Raw genomic sequence first — 16,995 nt, forward strand, 5'->3', positions numbered from 1 at the left:
TTTAACATTGACTGATAGTAGTGACACTACTGTTACTCTTTGTGAATCAGAGACAGAGAGCTTAATTTTCACACCGTCATTGACTGTGTCTGAGGCTGTGTCTGAGAGCTTGCAACTCACACCACTGACTCCAGTAAATGTTACACCATTTACAGTAAGATTAATATCGTTTTATTTTTTTGCATTATATATTTTCACGTCTGCCCTGGATTGATATGTATATTTCTGTAAATATTTAATTAAAAAAGTTATGTTACACATGTACGCATATATACGTAAAGTAAATTTAAAAGAAAATGCAGGCTGATTTCACATTTTTTTACCAATTTCTTTACATTATTACATTATTAAAGAAGAAAGTGATACATTTGATTTACGCTTATTATAAAACATATTAACTCATGACTGTATTTTGTAAATTCAGCCAAGTCCTCTCCCTGAATTGGAGCGGTGTTTTTCTCCAGATCTCTTTTCTGACGAGGAACATAAGGAGCATTCCACTGACACAGACAGTGATTCATCCACATTACCAGTAAGTCACTTAGTGTATTACATTCTTATGTGTTGCCGTATTTTTATACAATTTCATAAGGTACTTTATCATCAATTGTGTATACTATCACATTAGATGAACATCACTAAAATATATGAACAAGGCTGTTAAAGATTTTACATATGCAATCCTTTGTTTGTTTTCTTGGGTTTAGCGTCACTTCGACACAGTTATAAATTATATAGCGACTTTCAGCATTTTTAAGGTGGCAGAAGACCCCATACACACACATGTGCCACTCCATGCACTATTTCAATACAGGCGGGCACTTGGATAGAACCATCAACTCGTTAGCCAGTTCAATGGTTTCCTCACTAGAATATTAAAAATCAAGGACCAGAGTGACGCTTGAACCAACCTCATGAGGGACAACTAATTTGAAGTCAGTGACCTTCACCACTAGGCCACAGAGGCCCCTAAGCCTCATTTGATTTAGTTATATATCAGTTTGAAAAAAAAAGAGAGAAACCTGCATAAAGATGTAATAAAGTATAATAATTAGAAAATAAATGTTCTTAAGCCTTAATAGAAAGTGATTGTGTAATGCATAATGTTTGGAGTTTGAATTACCTTGTTTTTCAGTCCAGTCCCACATTTACCCTTAAGAGAAGTTTGTGGAGAAATAAAGTAAGTAACTTTAAGTATTGTGTTCATGTTTCTTTGTAAACAATATATCCATTATCCTTTCCCTATGCCACATGAAATGATATTATTTGGCTTCATTTACATACAATGGATGAAAATTCATCTTTTCAAAATATTTTATTTCATGCAAATAAAAATAAGTAAATTAAATATAATATTTCAATTGAAAATGAAGAATAATAATAATTGAGCCGTGCCATGAGAAACCAACATAGTCGGTTTGCGACCAGCATGGATTGAGACAAGCCTGCGAATCCGCGCAGTCTGGTCATGATCCATACTGTTTGCTAACAGTTTTTCCAATTCTAACAGGTTTTAAAAGCGAACAGTATGGATCCTGACCAGTCTGAGTGGATGCGCAGGCTGGTCTGGATCCATGTTTATCGCAAACCCACTATGTTTGTTTTGTCATGGCACGGCTCATATATCTATATGTTTATATTTTTTATGTTATACTTATTTATATAAAAGACCAAGTAACATTTTGTATGGCTCTGCAATTGTATAGTTTGCTTGCAGTGTAACTGTCTGATATCAAAAGGTAGTGGTGTAGTACTGACTTATAGTATCAATTAACATTTGTACTTTTATAACAATCTTTGAAAAACAATAATATCAATAATCAGTCAAAACTTATAGAATATATAACTTGTTAAAACATTTTATTTTTCTTTAATGACATGCTTTTAACTTCAAATCTAAAAATTTAAAAAAATGGACAAAAATTTGAAATAGCAGAGTTTTTGTCAAACTCTAATGTTTTTTTACCTTTGTATGTTTGTAATGTCATAATGTGGGTAATATTAAATATAAGTTTTGACTGTATTTCATCCTGAACACCCTTATATTGTATATCACTTCATATTATACTTATTTAATTAAATTTCAAGTCTTTGGAAGTAGTTTTACTTCGGCTTTTGCATTTGTACTTCAAATGGCATGTGAAATATATAAAAATAGAATATGAAGTGATATCTAGCATGAAAATAGAGGAATGCTTGCTTGCTAGTGTAGTTTATTTATTCCAACAGGTTGATAGAGTAACCGGAAAGCGCTTTAAGATAGAACTGAGAGAGGATTGCACACAAACAGATTTTCCTCTTTTTACAGATGATATTTTACTTTATACAGAAAATTCTTTGACTAAGACATTTATTAACACTGATAGCAAAAAACGTAGTGCTACTTCTGTTCAAACCATAATAAGATATGGCTTTGACAAACAAACAAGTAATTGATTTTTTTGACAGTTGTGGCAAAAAAAAAGTGTGTAGAATTTTTAATTGAAAAAGACAGTCAGGAAGTAACAGCTAGTTCCAAATCTTTTGAAAAATGTGTAGAAAAACTGAAAACACAGGTGAAAAGCTTGAAAAAGTCTGCGAGAGACTCGTCGAAATGCGAGAGCTTTCTCGCCCAAACCTTTGTATTTCCTAAGTCATGTGAGTCTAAACGTGCTCCCAAATTTACATCAAATGATAGTATTGATTCTTGATCACCTGTTATAAGTGAAAAGAAAAAAAACCTTCAGTTGCTAGAAAAGTGCAGTGAACTACATGTAACTAAATCTCAGCTTGAACAAGAACTGAATTATGAAAAAAAAAAGGTAGCAATTTAAATCAAAAACTGAAAAATACTAATACTTTACTTAAACGCACAGCAGCACGTGAAAGTTATACATATAAAAAATGTCAAAAGTTAGAAGAAACCATAAACTGTAATGTAGATGTAAATAATAATTTAGATGAATCGCAGTTTAGAATTACTTTTTTAGAAAATCAAGTAAAAGAAAAAGACAAAGAAATACGAGAGTTGCAAAGCAGTATTGAGTATCTTGAACACTTATTACAAGACAATAAAACTGAACTAAATGTTTTTGATAATGATACTAACAGATACAGTTCGGATTTGAAAACATGTGTATATGAGTTGTTGCAGTATCAAGTCAGTGCTTCAAAAGTTTCAAATGTTATAGAGTCTGTCTTGAAATTAGCTAACATTAAAGCAAATAGACTGCCATGCAAATCTTCAGTGTTACAGATGAGCCTGCAACGTTTATATTTAGCGCAAGTACACATAGGTGAAATATTTTGTAATGACCCTAACACAGTTCTACTCACAGATGAAACCTCAAAGTTTGGTGCAAAATATATGGGTTACGAGGCACCTGATTCAGATGGAAATTTATGGGTGTTGGGACTACGAGATATAGAGACAAAATCATCATCAGATACTTTGAAAGTCTTTAAAGAAATTCTACAGGACTTGGATGATGTAACTATGGTTGCAAATAATGAAACTTCCAAAAATGTCATTTGTCACATTGTTGCAACACTTTCTGATAGAGCTGCCACAGAGGTAAAATTCAACCAACTTTTATCCGATTTCCGTAAAGAAATCCTACCACTTACCTACCAAAATTATGATACTTTCACAGATGAGGAGAAGCTGCCTCTTGAAAATATGTGTAATTTTTTTTTTGTGGGTTGCATGCGCTTGTGAACTTTGCTGAAACCTGCATAACATGCATCAAAGAAGTAGAGAAGGGCATTTTTGAACAAGATATTCCAATTTGTGATAAATCTTATATGGACAGTGATCCTAGTACTTGTAGATTAGTAAGAACAGCATCTAAGGCTTTTGGAGAGGGGTCAGGTGGAGATGAGAAGAGCGGTTGTCAAGGAACATTTAAAGTTTTCTCTCAAGAATTTCTAAGACAGCATGGTTTTACATCAATTCCATTAAGATCATATCGTGGAGCAAGATTCAACATCCTTTTCCAGAATGCAGCAGTTGTGTTTTTATTACATTCACAGATGAAAGAATACTTAGAATCGTATGGCGCAGAAAATAAACTCCTGAAGTCTATACTCTTTGACTTGAAAACAAAAGAATTTGTGGCTGGTGTAAAGGCATTAGGCATCATCAGTAAACTGTTAACATGTCCTCTGTGGACAGTATTGGAGAGCAAAGAGGTTTCTATTATTGACATGAATGAGGAATATCTGATGCTTGTTACATTTTTGGAAGACGCATCCAACAATATTAGAAATTTCATGAGTGGAGAACTTCTTCCGTTTGGACAGAATACCGTCATCGAAAAGGGACCAATATATGATGCTCTGATGACTTCAGATACTTATGATGATACTCTTGATTCCTGCATTATGCCAACTTAGTAAACATCTGTTTAAGGATCATCTACCAGGTGGACATCTTTCAACTTTAAGTGAGGACATGAAAAACAAAGTGAAAAATGCTCCAAAGACTTCATGCTTTGCAGAAAGTGTGTTCGGTCAGTTAGACCATTTACTTAGAACTAAACCTAACATCTCTACTATGGCTGCTGAAGCTTGTATAATGTTTCTAAATAATAAAACATTAGTGTGGCTCGAAAACAAAGATGACAGTACAAGAGATATACTAATAAAAAAAGCATCAAAAGGGGTAAAAACAATCAGAAAGAAATACCAAATAAGATTAAACGAAATACATGAAAACAGGCGATTAGCTCTTCAGGAAAAAATACAAAAACGGGAAGCGTTACAGCAAGAAAAGTTACAAAAACAAGAGCAGTATACAAAAGATATTCTCCATCATGGGCTGTGGCAATCTGAAGTTGAAGTAGATAATATGGTAAACTCATATGAAACAACGGCTAAGCAAATAGAAGCTATTAAAGCACAGTTAAAATTCAGGAAGGATGTATTACACCAAATTTCAGATGACAAAACTGTTTATAACGTATCAAAATCAAGAGAAGGGAAAAAGTCTAGAAAAAGTTTGGGCGTTGAAGAATTAAAAACAAATTTGAAATGTCTAGTAAGGCAAGCTGTTGTCAAGGACTTGGAAAGAAATGAACAGAAACACATATTAGTAGGAAAGCGTGTAAAACACCGTTTCAAGTGTGGTGATGAATATCAGTGGTATACAGGGAAAATAATATCACAGGTATATTGTTTTGGAAGGAAAAATAAAAGGAATTTATTTCAACTTTTGTACTGACTTTTATGATAAGTTTGACATGTAACTTACAGAAGGGCATTAACAGTTATAAATTCAATTTATTTGTTTTAATATATTCCATCACCTTTGAAAATAAAATTAAAGATAGGAAATGTATGATGTAAACATATGACCCTTGATTTTCATTGTTGAGTTATTTATTTTATTTTTTATTTATTATTTTATTTATGCTTGGTAGTAATTTTGCGTTGTATCTTACAGGTGCCTAACTTCCCTGATTGGTTCATTATTGTATACGATGAAGATGATGCTGTTTACACCTATCACCAACTGCAGAATGATGTTGAACAAGCAGACCTTGTGATTCTTGTATAAATTATTGAAATAAAAAGGTAATTTTATTTTTTTTCTTATTTGTATATTATTTTGATAGTTGTTAGCATTAATGGTATATTAAAAATGCTATAAAGCTATAAATTTATCTTTTTCCGCTCATACAAGTGACACTTTTCATTTCGTCAGAAAGGGACAGAATTATAAGAAATTGAAAGGTTCATAACTTTTTTATCATTCGTCAGATTTTAATGAAATATGTACCATTGTGCTTCTTATTCCAATGCCTTTCCAATGAGGTATAATACTTGCGTATTTAACAAATTAAAAAAAATAGTCTGACCTCCCTACCTTGATTCAGGGTCAGCAAAAGAATTGACTGAAATCCAGACCTAGCTTATCATGTTGATAAGAGAGTATCTTTTAATACTGGGTGTTTTTAATATACGTAAGGGTGCACATTTGAAACTGTACAACAAGGCTTTCCGGAGTGTGGAAGTAGTCCATATATTTGACATGGGCGAAAATTTCATTTCAAAAGCCTACAATCTCTCTCAATAACGTATATAAATCTGCCTAAGTAATAGATTAAGTCGTATAAAATTAACCAAATGCATGGTTGGGAACCATTTTCCGGACACATTTTCATATTTCGGCTCTATTATTCCCTAAAAAAATATTTGACATAAATGAAGCCCACACTGCACAAACTTCAGCTCCTTCCACATCCGATGTTGTAATCAGCATCGTGTTGTGACGTAAAATATGGGTTCCATGGGGCCTCAAATGGGGTCACTAAAATAAGTTATTTTTCCCGTCAGGTAAAACCAGTATCCGGACAAATATTTTGACGTCGTTTTGTTGTTAATTTGATATCAAAATAAGTAATTAAACTATTTCTACATATTTCTTTATCATTCATCTCTTTAAAATTGCACATGAGACATAACCCGACGTTCAATAGCAGCTACGAAAGCAAACCGAGGTTGACTATTAAAAACTCGAATTTCGTATTATACGAATTCTTGATAATTCCAATAGATATAGAATAAAATTAGTGCAAAAATCGACAGCCCTGCATCTTACGTAAGTTTTAGCGTGAAATTAAAAGTAGAACATGTTATCAGCAGACAATCATTATGTAGTTTGATTATTTCTTCCCCACTTGATACCTCGGCATGTGTGAACTACTGCGCATGCGCAATGCTATCTTCATGCCCCTTTAAGACAGAACGCAGGTGAGTTGTCATCAAAAACTCAAACATTATACAGCCTTACAAAATAGTGGTTTGTTGTAGACATGAAGAACAAACTTCTAAATGATCTAAATGAAACAATTACATGAATAACAACGAAATAAAGCGGATATTACATGTGTCCGGAAACTGGTCCTGTCCGGAAAATAACTCCCAACCAGTACAGCAAAAACGCAATAAGCAACGTATAAAAGTCCTAAAAAGTTTGTTACTTTTTAAAATCTAGGACACGAGCTTAACAACCCATAGGATGTGTTTAAAACACACAGTTGCTTTGTCATTCATACCAAAGAGCTATAAAAATATACTTTATACTTCTTTGTTCATACACATATATAAGAGGTCCAAAAAGAATCTCTATAAAGCACATATTGGTTTTAAAAACGCTGAAGCTACTTATTTAGAACTTTTTAACTCATAAAGTCTTTATTTAAGAATCCAGGGTTGGATCCAAGCTTATGGTTACAACACACTAAATAACTTCTTTTTAATTCTATATAAAATTGACATATATCCAATGACTGAAAATATTTTTCAAGCATGAAACATGTTTGATTCAATACCATATAGCTGTTGTCTCCCCTGATATCGATTTTGTGTAATATCGGACATGAGGTCAATTCTTCCTCATGTTTATAAACTGCAAAATCAGTTAAATTTTAGTTGTGGTGTAAAATCTAAGTATCCATGACAAACTCTGTCATGTGATTATTTTAGTATGAAAATTGAAAATGCTACCTAGATATACATGTCAAGCATAGATCTGTCATGTGATTTCAGCAAAAAAAAAAAAGCAAATAGCTCTATTTAGCAAAAAAAAAAAAAGACAATTTGTTGGACTTTAGGCCTACTTCATTAATTTATTATGACATCAATTTTTTTTTTGTATCGGGTCGTTGATCTCTGTATAATAAAAAAGTTAACTACAGCCGCTAAACTGTGACGCATGAATGAAGGCTTATCATCTGTTGTATTAAATGTCATTCATTCGTTTGATCTCGTGGTAACCTGTCCGGCCATTATGATCGTAGATAGTGTTTCGGTGAATTGTATGGACCTTATTTCCTGTCCAGATAACATAGCTAATCAAAGTTTTATGTAAATACTATGATATGGAATTAAATAGCTTGCTTTTAGCTGGAACAACGTATTAGACCTTCCTGCTTTTAGCAAAGAGCTATAAAAATTAATTGAGATCTGTTTTGTACTTGTTTAATTGGTTTTAAAATTAGCAAAGAGCTATAAAAATAGACTTCTTTGGTTTTAGCAAAGAAGTATAAAATACACAGCTTTTTATTTTTTATAGCGCTTTGGTTTTAGTAAGTCTAAGATAAGTCCTAGTAAAACGTTGAAATTTGAATCAATTTGCAATGTTTCTGACATCTTAAATTCATAATAGTACACTATCACATTTTAAACAGTTGTAGGATTTCATATTTAATTGCAATAAATGTATGAGGTGTTAAAATACAGTGTATTGTATTCTGCTCAGGCAAATATAGCCGTACACGTTCTGTGTCGTTAATATTTTTATGCCTGAGTTACTTCCCTTAGTAGCGACTCCGCCATTTGTATACATTTTGTTGCTTCGTCTTGGAATGATAATCGAGGAGAAAACTTAAATACTGGGTAAATTATCATGGATTTGTTTGAAACTGTTCGGTCCCATTCACCTGTCCAAAAAGTAGAGATCTAGATTGTTCCCCCCCCTAAAAAAAAACCGCCAAATAAATTTTGTTTTGACATGAAGTTTAAGGTACTTCCGCAAATTGAAATTAGAAATTCATGTGAAAAATCAGAATCATCGAAACAGCTTTCAAAATGCAAGGACACAAAAAATATATGATAAAAGTTGAAAAGATATATCTGTAGGTAAACTTGCGAGCATGAAAGCTACGTTGAAGCCTATCTCTACAGTGCTTTGGAAGAAAATGAGTGAAGATTTTTGGTGCAAAATTTCGGTATCGTATATAACCTAAATTGCTATAAACTATTTATTTTCAAATCAAAGAAATGCCAAAATAGTGCATACGAGCGTTACTTTTTCAAGAAAATGTCGTTAAACATTCTAATGCGTAAAACACGTGCACAGTTTTTCTAAAATATTTCGCCGCCATGTTTATTTCAAGGAATTAAATATATGATTGTTCTTTTACCTCAGATTTCCTTACTGAAATATATATGCCTCCTTATTCACGGTTAGATATATCCATTTAGTATAGTTTAGCACTGCCCGATCTCCTGAATCTGTTACCGATCCTTTACATTTAAAGAATAAACGCAATGTGTAATGATAGTTTTTCGCTTTACACACCACCTTTGGACAAGAAAGGCGTTTCACTTAAGATTTGTAAGCATCCGCTGGCAAAATAATATTGAAAGATCGGAACTTTTTCTAAAATAAAGTTCAATTTCAATCATTTTCAAAAACTGGAAATATTGCACATTGTGTTGAATACATAAATAAAACAAAAATCCCCAAAATAAACCATTTTAGAACTTTTCCGGGAACTATAAGTTTCAGCCGAACAACGCATTTCAGGATGACACAAAACTGGTTTCTCTTTGTAAACAGTGTCAAAGTTCACCTGAGGGACATTGCTGAAAAAGTAAAAGTGCTTACTTGTTTCAGTTTTACATCCTGTAGAAAACGATCAACTTTCAACTTTAAATGCATATATGTTCTAAAATTATTCCAATATCAAAAACCGTCCGATCTTTTCCGTGAGAAATAAAACGAAGCAAATTTAAGTATTTGTTTACACTTTAACCATGTGAAATTAAAGGCATGTACTATCACGAGACTCCCGTGCATTTTGAACTTCGTGGTGAATAAACTGAATTTGCTTTAAAGTATGGTGTCTCAGTTGAGCCAGTTATTTGTTAATTTCAGAGAACATACATTAAAGTGTGTGTGTGTGCGTGCGTGCGTGCGTGCGTGTGTGTGTGTGTTCAGGTTTAACGTCTTTTTCAACAATTTTTCAGTCATATAAACGACGGTGTCTACTTGTAGCAGTGGGCACAATGCCCAACTTTATAGTGCTGCCTCACTGGAATATCACGCCGTAGACACGTGACATGATACCCTACCTAGTCACATTATACTGACACCAGACTGTCCTAGCACTATCCTCTTAATGCTGAGCGCCAAGCGAGGAAGCTACTAGTACCATTTTTACGTCTTTGGTATGACGCGGCAGGGGATCGAACCCACGACCTCCCGCTCTCGAAGCGGACGCTAGATACCACTAGGCTACCGAGGCGGTTCATACATTAAAGAAGTGCTTATGAGATTATGCATGTGTGCGCATATTTCAAAGTCTACTTTATATTAACGACTATAGAAAACAAGTGTGCACTCGGCAAATAGCAAGTCTATTATTTTCAGGTGTATACTAAACACTGATCCTTATGTTTGTACTCGTTATCCTTGGTTTCGTAGACAGTCTTAGTACTGGACCGCTGCTTCCGCTGTCAACACCGCAGTAATATAAAGTCAGTGTCCATTTCTATGCCGGAATTTCAATACACATTTATTATCAGTTTACATCAATGAAAGTGTGAAAAAAATATTATTGTTTAACGAAGAACAGTAACTTTTGAGATCTTTCTGATTTTAATCATCAGGTTTTCGCCTGAAAAGTTCAACTGATTCCATTTTGTTTGTTTTGTAGTTATCTACAATTGTATACAAATTGTATTACCTCCTAACATATTTTGCTGTACATTTTTGTCTGCGATTTATTCTCACTGCGTTTTTAAAAACATGCTGCATAAATTCTCATAGTGTATAAAAAGTCGATAGATCAAAACTGGTTAGTTTACGACGCATGAAACATCTAATAAGGAATCTCTATAGGCCTACACATCGAACTTGTCCCGGACCAGTATGCGGAAATACTGTGGCCCAATGTTTCAAGATTGTCTAAAATGCTTGCATATATCGTGATAAAGCAAATATTTCGATTGTTTTTATAATTAATAAATAAAAAATCACGTATGTGTGAGAAAATTACGTTAAGTAATTTCGGTAGTTACCGCAAGAAGTTTCGAAAATTCCATTTGCTCCAAATTTTCCTTGAGATAAGCAGCGTGGAAGTCGTAAATTCCACTGTAATAAATTAAACCTTTCTTATACTTGCACAATCCTTTAAACGAATTTTTGATCATTGCCAAATCTTGGTCGCATTAAGTCGGAGACTTTTCTTACAATTTTAGGCAGTTTGGTACACCATACATAGAAAAAATCAGTGGTGTGCACATTGCACTACTTTTATGTATGTTGAAATAGCAATATGTACAAATGTATTTTCGTTTTAATACATGAAGTGGTCAGATTTGAAAACAGATTTTGTAATAAGTTAAGTTCTATTCAGTAAGACAATTCTCCTATGCACTAATTGAAACTTTGAACTAACTTTTGCCATTCATGAATTTTTAATAAAGTATTTTGAAAGGATTTATAAATCTAACCAAAAATTTGGAAAAATACAGGTAAAATATCTGCTTTGTTTATTTCCAAATTTTAGTATCACTTTTTATACAGCTACTTTTAGTTCAGGTCTTGCAAACTGAGCTGTTTTTGTGCTGTGGAACAGCTGCATTTGAAAGCTTTGGTTCACTATATTTTCACACCTCAAATGAATGTCACTCTAAATTCAAGTTGGCGGAAGTACCTTAAAACTAGATCTATAAAGTAAAAGATGAAATGTAAAAATTCGCAAAAATTTTAAAACGAACACCTGCGTATATCGCATATATAAAACAATTTTTCAAAAAATTAAAACAATGCAATGAAGTCTTATTGGCGGATCCAGCGGGGGAGGGGGGTCAGGGTGGTCCAAACCCTCCACCCCCTCCTAGAATTTTCAAAATTAATGGTGAAAACTTTTAAAGCTGCACTCTTACAGTTTAACAAACAGTACAAAAATCATAACGTACTGCTGCTGCAGGCACTGTGAATCCAAACAATACTTGCTGTGTATAGATTTATTACTGTTGTAAAATCAGACTTTGCTGCGCTCTCACAATTGAACAAACAGGACAAAAATCATATTATAATGTGCTGTGGCACCAAGAATCCAAACATAACTTGCTGTGCATCGTAAATTCAATTCATGAACTTGTCTAGAATGGTACACCCCTATATCTAACGGTGTCAGATTTAAAATGGTATGAATTTTTCATCATTGTTCATCCGTACACCCACTATGCTCGTTTTCATATCATGGGAAAATGTGTAAAATAATGGATTTCTAATTTTCAAAGTGATGATTACATTTTTGATGGGATTCAGATTCTTGCTTTTTTTTTTTACTCTAAAATGCTTGAAATTTGCTCTCCGTTGACCCCGAGAAACAGAAATTTTCAGGGGGAGCCTCTGTACCCCCACTATTAGTATACGTGGATGGTCTGGCGTCCATTGTCTGTCTTCATCAATCTTGGGATGTAGCATCATAATAGGTTCCTCTCCCAGTTATGCAAACGTGGGCACTTAAACCCTTTAAGGGGTTGCTAGAGCGCTAAAATTAGAAATACCTTTAAAGAAGTTCTTCTCATGAACAGCTAGATGTTTTTCTCATCAAATGGTCTGTAAAATCCTCATGTTCGAGTGATTAGGGTCGCTGGCATCAAATCACTTGCCCCATCCAGATGTGCGTTCTTGCCTTTCTGGGGTGTTGAATTCTTCTTATGAGGAAGCCATCCAGCTGGCTCACAGAAGGTTGGTTGCTATACCAGGTACCCGCTCATGATTAAATAATGCCCACAGGTGCACCTGCGGTCTTCATACACCATCTAAAGCTGGAAAGTCACAAGGTGACCTATAATTGTGTCATTGTGACTTTAAACTTAACATAAAAAGAGAGACATTAAACAAAGGGTTCTTAATCAGCAAGATGGGCATTGGGGTTTTGTTTCACTCAGCCAGACCTGAGTAATGGCCCTTGACATTGTTAAAAATATTTATTTATGGGCCTTAAAGTTTATGTCGCCCGTATCTTAAAAGTGTTTGACCTAGAGTTATTAAACGTTAAAGGTTTGATATTCAGCATATGAAATTGTACACCCGGGGTTTTGTTTGGGATTTCACTCAGCCAGCTCAAAATTATGGCCATTGACTTAGTTAAAATATGCTTAAAGTGCTTGACAGTTCGTATCTGAAAAAGTGTTTGACCTAAAGTCACGAAACGTTAGGAGATTGATATAGAATGTGAAGTTGGACATCTGATGTTCTGTTTGTTATTTCATTCCACAAAACTAGAGTAATGGTCCTTGACTCAGTACAAGATATTTACAAAGACCTTAAAAGTTTGTGTTGCATACATGTACGTCTCAAAAATTGAATTAGAGACACGAAACCATATAGGAATATTACTAGTATTAAACATGTGAGTTTGATCATCAAAGTTTTTTTTTATTTTAAGAGTTTTCTTTCCTATTTACCACAATTATAGCCCTTGACTTACTCAAAAGTTTGCCTGCCTGCTTAGCTCAATAAGGAGAGCGCCTATCTACGGACCGCGGGGTAGTGAGTTCGATCCTCGGGCGAGCCGTATGTTTTCCCTGACAAATTGTTGATAGACATTGTGTCTGAAATCATTTGTCCTCCAGATAGACTTTGTGTGTGAAATCATTTGTCCTCCACCTCTGTTTTATGTGGGCAAGTTGGCAGTTACTTGCGGAGGACAGGTTTGTACTGGTACATAATCCAGAAACACTGGTTAGGTTAACTGCCCACCATTGCACAACCTAAATACTGTTGAAAAAAAACAGTGTTAAACCCAAAAGAAACAAACAAAGTTTGCATTAAAAGGCCTAAAAGCTTGTGGTTCCCGTCTCTTAAGATGTGTTTGATTTTCATTTTATGGGAATGTTATTCAGCATTTTAATGTATTCATCTGGGGTTTTATTTCGGATTTAACTTCTCCTTACTCCCGCCCACCGCTCCAACCAGATATTTTTTACTATCAGTTTTAAGTTCAACTATTTGAAGAATATGTAGAATTATTGGACTCGCCCGTGCGTCAGCCTCGGCGTTCCGATTTGGTAAGGCTAAAAAAAAAATATCTGTGGTTCAGGTAACATTGGTAAAAAAAATAGGGTAGGTAGGTAGGCTTTTTTTTTTTTTTTTTTTTTTTTTTTCCATATCCAGTTCAGACCAATTTTATAGTAGGTCTACTGTCATACTAAAAATAAAAAAATTGCCACTAACTCAGTGAATATTTCACATCCAATCAGGGGCTCCCCATCTCATCCAAGCAGAATGGAACAAAGACACATCCGAGTGTTAAAACTGACATTGAAATATATCAAATAAAACTGTCCATGTGCTTTAAAGGCGTACGCTAGAATTCCCTGTATATGAGATGGGCGAAAATTTTCCCAATAACAGAATTTCTTTAAACTTTGGATATTGAAGGACAATCATCTTAGAAACAAAAAAATGCAATAAAAATCATAGGTCACCGGATTCGAAAAAAGAGTTATCTGCCCTTGAAAACGTCATTTTGGGGAAAATGACGTTTTCAAGGGCAGATAACTCTTTTTTCGAATCCGGTGACATGACGTTTTCAAGGGCAGATAACTCTTTTTTCGAATCCGGTGACCTATGATTTTTATTGCATTTTTTTGTTTCTAAGATGATTGTCCTTCAATATCCAAAGTTTGAAGAAATTCTGTTATTGGGAAAATTTTTGCACCAAATTCTAGCATACGTCCTTAATAGGGGATGAAAATCCCCGAGACGGTAACGTCCGTATATAGATATTCGTCTTTGCTGTTTGCATATACTGAGGCAATTTTTTAGATGTTTTCCGGTTCCGGTTTATGTAAAATCCGCTGACTGGTTGTCATTATGAACATCAGAGCACCCCGAATCAGTCATAGAAACTCGTAAACCTCGCTAACATGATTATTTTATTTCTTTTTCGTAATGAAAACTGTACATGCAACTGAAAAACACTTTTAAAACAGTAAGGAAGTGTAAAGACTGTCAAGTTTCTGCGTGGAGTGCAAACAAACAAAACAAAATTCTAAAAGCTAGTGCGAGAACGCTGAATGACGTCACCGGCATGGCTTCCGTAAATTTTGCGAAGTATGATATTCGCTGTAAGAGGTATGATGACACTAAATGTAAACTACAGTTTAGAGCAAAGTTTCGCTTTCTTGAGCGTTGAATATTTCTTTCTAAGCGGATATATAAAAGATAAATCCCCAATGCTAGGCGGTGCCTTAATTCATATTAGGGGATGAAAATCCCCGAGACGGTAACGTCCGTATATAGATATTCGTCTTTGCTGTTTGCATATACTGAGGCAAGTTTTTCGATGTTTTCCGGTTCCGGTTTATGTAAAATCCGCTGATTGGTTGTCTTTATGAACATCCGAGCACCCCGAATCAGTCATAGAAACTCGTAAACCGCGCTAACATGATTATTTTACTTCTTTTTCGTAATGAAAACTGTACATGCAACTGAAAAACACTTTTAAAACAGCAAGGAAGTGTAAAGACGGTCAAGTTTCTGCGTGGAGTGCAAACAAACAAAACAAAATTCTAAAAGCTAGTGCGAGAATGCTGAAAGACGTCACCGGCATGGCTTCCGTAAATTTTGCAAAGTATGATATTCGCTGTAAGAGGTATGATGACACTAAATGTAAACTACAGTTTAGAGCAAAGTTTCACTTTCTTGAGCATTGAATATTTCTTTCTAAGCGGATATATAAAAGATAAATCCCCAATGCTAGGCGGTGCCTTAATTCATATTATAAATACATTTATACATAAAAAAAGTTGCAAATTTAATCGTTCGTACCTCGAATGTGTTTTTGTCATGCAATTCCCGGCTTGCAAAACACACGAAACCGCCAGTTTTCGAGTTGTCTGATTGATTATAAATTTCCATAAATACATCTCCGACGAGGGACGAGTGAGGAATTGCCTTCATAAAGCGTTTCTGGTCGCCGTGAACACATTTTTCCACTGTCACGGCGAGAACACTAGCCGCTTCCATGTTGAAATCGTAATCGATAAGACGCTTGCATTGGTTCGTATATTTTCGTACTCAGTATTTTTCGTACCAGGTTATAAACCACAAAAAACTATAAAAAAGTGTTAGGGTCGGCGATGAAAAAATAGGGTCGGTCGGGTTACCTGAACCACACATATTTTTTTTTTTAGCCTAAAGTTTTTAATGTAAGCTTGTATCTGACTGTCTGCGGGAATTGATTGAAACTTCACACACTTATACACTGTGATAAACTGGCTTACATTGCAGAGGTTCCATAAACCTAATTCGCTTTTTAGTATAGGTGGATGGTCCGGCATCTGTCGTTCTGCGTCTTGCACCAACATCTTTTTCTTAATCTACAGGTCAGAATTACACCAAACGTGGTCAGTAGCATACTGGCATGGACCTCTATCATGTTTTTATGCCCCCACTTTAGGGGTGTGGGGCATATAGATTTGCGCTTGTCCGTCCGTCCTAGAATGTTGTGTCGCGCCTAGCTCCAAAAGTATTTGACGTAGAGTCACAAAACTTTACAGGAATGTTGGTCAGCATGTGTAGTTGTGCACCTGGGGTTTTGCGTCAGGATTCATTCAGTCTTGTAGAAGTTATGGCCCCTGACTTTGTAAAAATTGGTCATTTTAGTGTTGTGTCGCGCCTTAGTAGCTCCAAAAGTACATGACATAGAGTCACAAAACTTTACAGGAATGTTGGTCACATGTGTAGTAGTGCACCTGGGGTTTCGCGTCTAGATTCATCCAGTCCTGTTGGAGTTATGGCCCCTGACTTAGTAAAAGATTTGTCATTTTAATGTTGTGTCGCGCATAGCTCCAAAAGTATTTGACCTAGAGTCACCAAAGTTTACAGGAATGTTGGTCAGCATGTGCAGTTGTGCACCTGGGGTTTCGCGTCTGGATTCATTCAGTCGTGTAGAAGTTATGGCCCCTGACTTAGTTAAAAATTGGTCATTTTAATGTTGTGTTGTGCGTAGCTCCAAAAGTATTTGACCTAGAGTCACCAAAGTTTACAGAAATGTTGGTCAGCATGTGCAATTGTGCACCTGGGGTTTCGTGTCTGGATTCATTCAGTATTGTAGGAGTTATGGCCCCTGACCTGGGAAAAAATTGTCATTTTAATGTCATGTAGTGGGGGCATCTGTGTCCCATGGACACATTTCTAGTTTACAAATGGTTCACCTTGCCCCATTTTAGGGGCACCCAGAGCTAAAAAAGGAAAACCTT

General features: G+C 34.9%; 1 protein-coding gene across 2 annotated transcripts in view; it reads left to right on the forward strand.

The window, feature by feature from the left end:
* Nucleotides 1-16,995, forward strand: part of LOC123536612 (uncharacterized) — a 34,705-nt gene that overhangs the window by 1,265 nt on the left and 16,445 nt on the right. The window contains exon 1 of one of the 2 annotated variants that reach the window (XM_053529096.1): nt 8,314-8,379. The exons of the other annotated variant lie outside the window; for it this stretch is intronic. The gene's annotated coding sequence lies outside the window, so the exon portion shown is untranslated. Of the gene's footprint in view, nt 1-8,313; nt 8,380-16,995 lie in introns of those variants that run through there. 2 annotated transcript variants of the gene reach the window in all.

This window comes from Mercenaria mercenaria, chromosome 17 (genome assembly GCF_021730395.1).
Source record: "Mercenaria mercenaria strain notata chromosome 17, MADL_Memer_1, whole genome shotgun sequence".
NCBI lineage: Eukaryota > Metazoa > Mollusca > Bivalvia > Venerida > Veneridae > Mercenaria > Mercenaria mercenaria.